This window comes from Nestor notabilis, unplaced genomic scaffold (assembly GCF_000696875.1).
Source record: "Nestor notabilis isolate BGI_N333 unplaced genomic scaffold, ASM69687v1 scaffold29476, whole genome shotgun sequence".
NCBI classification, from domain to species: domain Eukaryota; kingdom Metazoa; phylum Chordata; class Aves; order Psittaciformes; family Psittacidae; genus Nestor; species Nestor notabilis.
Window position 1 is genome coordinate 1 of NW_009933801.1, and position 5,222 is coordinate 5,222.

Here is a 5,222-nt window from a genome sequence, read left to right on the forward strand (position 1 = left end):
ACAGGGCACCCGCGGAACCGAGAGCGAAGCGCAGCCTGCTCCTTCCCACCGCCGCGAAAAGCGTGCACAAGCAGGAGCTGCCTCAGCTCTAAACAGGGGCGTTTTATTTCACCTCCCGAGAAGTCAGGAGTTCAAGGTTGTTTTCCTTAAACGCTTTCAATGTATATTTCGGTAACCAAAAAGGCCAGGTTGGACGGGGCTTTGAGCAACATGGTCTAGTGGAAGGTGTCCCTGCTCATGGCAGGGGGTTGGAACTAGATGATGTTTAAGGTCCCTTCCAGTCCAAGAATCACAACCATTCTGTGATTTCTATGGAAAACTGCCTGAAGTAACTGATTTATATAAAGAAAATATCATTATGGTTTCTTACCACACAGATGTTAACTTTTCTTATTGCTTACCTGTACCACACACAATATACATTATTGAAACACCCATCAACCACCACAGCTGTATTCCAAGCTCAAAGGTCTGCTGGGAAGATGAGGGCACCTGGAGTGGATACATACTTCACACGATTAATAAAAGGTAACAGTGTCCCTTACTGTGCCACTCATGGTTCATGACTTTTCTCTCTAACCCAGATGGAAACTTCAGAAATAATATTTTCTATCTGGAGCTGCAATAACTTCTCTGTTGTAAAGAAGTACTGTAGCGGCACTAGTCTTCAATAAGTGGTTTATTTTCTTCATAGATCATGCAGAACATCATCATTTCAAAGGCCACCAGCACAACCACAGGTGGGAAAGTGGGGCTGAACAATGGGGAACGTTCACTTCAGGATGCATGATCCAACACTTGCAGGAGATGCCAGGAGCTGAAGCAGAAACCCCTAAGAGCAGGTACAACAAAGCCTGCTTAGCTCTTATCCCACTACCTCAGGAAGATGCGTTATTGCTCGGAGCGTGAAACAACAGGCAGGGTTCCTTGCAGTGTGGCAAGGGTTAAAGAGCTGTTCAGCACGATATGATTCTGTTTTAAAAGTAACCCATCAAAATTTATTTGCTGTGCATCGTAACTATTTCTGTACAAAGATGTTGTCCTTCCAAGCAGCAAAGACAGCATGTCAGTTTTAGAATGAAGAGGCTTGCAGGAACATATGAAAAAGCTCAGGCACGTTCTGCTAAGGATCTTCCTCCACTGCGAGGGGAGTACCTGGCTAACAGTAGTAATAATAACAGTAATCCAGATGGCAAAATCTCACAGAAATGGGACTAAGGAGTCTGGAACAGTTGTAGAAACCAGAGAAGTAATTGAAAAAGGTCAATCTTCATTTTTCCAATTTGAAAAGTAAAGTTATCTTGCCCATTATTACCTACAGTACCACACAAATTCTTCCATAAGATTATCACAGTAGTAGCTACAATCAAGTTTACCTACCCCACAGTGCTGCCTTTACTATGCTTTAAAAAGCAGAGCAGTAACTCTCACAGCAAGATGCCCCTAAGGGAAGTAGCAGCCGCTGCCCACTCAGGTTTGTTGGAATATGACTGAACAATATACACCCAACTTTACGCTGATTTTTTTTACTGAGCATCTAAGGAAGTTACACCACGTAGAGGCAGTGGGCCATTCTGCCTCTTGCGAAATCATTACTGAAGCATGAATTTGGATAAGGGTAGGAACACTTTAAAATGATTTAAATCACAGCAATTATCTGCCCTAGTTCAAAGATCTCATTCATGGCTTTCAGAGTTAAGACAATATATTGATTATGTTACTAAACAAGGAAAGAGAAGCACACACTGTGAAGTAAGAAGTGACAATGCATCTACATGGTGAATTATAATTAAGAAACACCACGAGATTCCAGTTACATGTGTATAGCAAATACCTTACACCTGAGGGAAGATTATCCAAACAAAGTATATTCAGGGAGAAATAAAAGACCAAGCAGCTGGAGTAGGAGAGAAAATCCTAAAGGGTAAAGCTCTGCAGCAGATCAGACCGGAGCTGCAATGGGAGCTGGAAGAGACAAGCATACCCTCCGCTCTGCTTACCTCACCTGCATGACAGCTGTAGGAACAGCATCCCCGTGTAACCAAGAATGACCAAGTTCATCTCATTACAATTCCAACAGAACATCCTGGTGCAGCTTATGCAAAGATCATATAATGCGTCCGATTTAAAAGCTTGGGGAAAAGGTACCTCAGGAATATCAGCCCTGAAAGGAAACTAAGTGACAGGAAACCACAGCAGTGAGACAGAGCAACGTGAGCATGGTTCTGTCATTGCCTTTTTTGAGTAACATGGCCCCAGAGGAAGTTATTCAACCTGCACGTTTTATTGCAAAAACTGAAATAAACGACAGATGGGTCCTTCAGGACACAGCAGCTTTTTCTAAACATGAGCGAAACAAATGATCCTCATAGCAAAAAGATCACTGGGACACACCTGGAGATCACAGGTCCTCTGGCAGGCTGTGTCAGCAAGCTGGAAGTGCACAAGCTAATGCCTTAAGGTGATAAACCACATGGCCCTCTGGCAACAGGAGTGATCAAGCATCTGTAACAGCCATTTTGCAGAAAGTTTGAGTCACTTCAGCTGCATCTGAGACAGAGCAACTCCTTGTCCCTGCCAGCACAAAGCAAAACAGGCTTCCTACAAACACTGCTGGGCAAATGCAAGTGTTACAGCAAAAGCTTGGGCTCACGTGTTTCAAGCTTACAAAAAGGTCCAAGAAATGCCAACAGGCAGTTTTTCCCTTAAATCCTCTGCTCCTTCCACCTTCCTCAGAGAAAGGCAGGCCTGCCAGAGCCACCACACTGCCAGCAGCAGTAGTTTGGGGGAAAAACAACAGAACAAGAACATGCCTGACAAATTTTCCAGGCGAAGGGGCAGCAGATGAAATTACCAACCCTGAACTCCTGCAGTCTTCACCAGACCCAGCAATTTTCTCCTGTGACAAATATATACATTTCAGATTTGTGCTCTTTTCTTCCCAACAAGCCACCTTCAGCGTATGGGAAGTTAATTTCGCAGAGACTTTGTTCACTAAGGGCAAGGCCTTGCCAGGCAGCTGGAAGACAAGTACAGCAGAGGTATACAGCTAAAGATGAGAGAGAGAGAAATACATCCCATGAACTGGCAAGGGCGAGGAGAAGCCATGCTGTTTTTCCAAACCTCTGCTGCAAGACCCCATGCAATGCACAGGCAGGAATCCCCCTCATGGTCTTGCCAACCAGTTGCCAAACTAGTTTGAGTTGCAAGTCCCTGATGTGCCAGTTAGGAAACAACACAGGTGTTGGGCTATTTCTCACATACCTGAGCAGCTTCTAAGAAATAGCAAGAGTGTGTGTAAAATGCTCATCCCCTCCTGCATGCACAGAGACAGCTGCAGCAGGCACTTTGTACAGGGTGCAGCCTACGCTGGCATAGCGGGAGGGGGAATACACGGAGATAAACCTTACTTAGGAACGCTCACTCATGGTATTAAGTAGTGTGATAATTACATCGTTGGTCACATTGATAAGTGGGTGGAAGAGGCTGGAAACGTCTGATGCAGTTTGCTACAGGCAATTACAGACTTACCAGCGATGCATCTGTCACACACAAAGATGGGCTCAGACCCAAGTATCTGCAACAGCTCAACTTTAACCCACTTCCCAGAAGTGAAATGGAACGAAGACACTAGCTCTGCATGCAGAGTGCTGTAAAACAGCCCAGACACACCACAAACCTACCGCATGAGAACAGCTGTATGATTTCACATGCTCAAATACTCATTCGTGAAAGAACTTGCAGAGGCTAATCCTTATACAAAGATCTGGGAATTTCCCTTCTTTAAATCCTCCCTGATACTAACAAGTTAGGTAGCACTTGTGTGCCCAAAGTCCTGTCCTGTGGCGTTATCTCACTGGGCTACTGCATGACCAAAGGCTCAGGCTCAGCAGAGATCTGACAGCAGTTCAGCAAATACTTAGCCACTCTCTTCAGTGAGCATCTACCACTCACACATGCCCACCTCATCTTTGCAACGATTTAAAATCTCCACCAGTGCACAATCTGAAAGTTAATTCCATTTGTCTTAATGAGCTAAATTTTACATGGGAGCTGACAGGGAAAACCAGGATCTTGTGCTCTAGAGCACCAGCCCTTTTTCACTATCAGCCTCTAAGTTCCTCCACATAGAGGGATATAACTACGGGGTGGGGGGGAGCGTGGGGTGTGTGTGTCCAGATAAAGGCAACAAATAGTAACCTGAAAGAGACACCTTCTTTGCTGTATTGGTCCCACTCAGCAGAGAAGCTGGTACAGCCAATACCTTTCCCAAGCCTGGAATTCTCAAACTCCTTAGAAATCTGCTGCTACAGAAACCCAAAGGCTTGCAAGGGGGGGCTGCCTACTTGCTGCTTCCTGCAACAGGTCAGCTTGCAGGAAACTGCATAGGAACGTGCACAAAGAGGAGAGACTCACACAGACAACCAAGGTGGGTTGGTTCTCCCAAAAGAAACTTTATTTGAGAAAATTGACAAAAATCCCCCAACCATTACAGTCATTACAGGTAAATCCACACCAGCCCCCCACACCTGCTCCCCAGTAACCACACCGGTACAGTGGAGATCAACTGTAACACCAGGATGATGATAGTGTAACAGTCACCTGGGGAACTTAAGGCCTTGCCACCATTTTTAAGATAAAGATATCTTTGTATTCAGATAAGGATGGGGAGAGGATATCAGAACAGGTAAGACTGGAAAAGTCCCTTTCTTGTACTGTCCTTTCAAGTTATATAAAAACAAAAGCAAAACCTTAACAGATCTACAGGCTTCAAACTGTAGGACCTAAAACTACCTTCGAATGACTTCTGTAATTCACTCTGGTGGCATCGCTGCTGTTCTGCACTGTAACAGCTTTCAAAACATACAAGGATAAAATGGATGCAAGGGCAGGAAAGTGGACTTGGGTTCTTAATATGGCTTTATCAAAAAAGAAACAAATTAAAAGCAATCTAAGCACTTGCCAGTGGAACTAAACTCCAGGAACTTGGCAATGGCAAAGGGGAGGCAAAGTACTGATGTATTTAGATGACTACAGGTCACCTTTCCATCCTCTTTCCCATTGCCTCACCCTGGGCAACCGTTTCCTTCCCAGCAATAGATCAGATTCAGTTCAGAAATTATAAATCCATTCTGTTTTTCAAAATGATAGACTGGGTCCAGGGCTGTGACAGACCCTTCTCCAGCCAGAAGTGTGTAGGCACAGGACACCACAACGCTGTG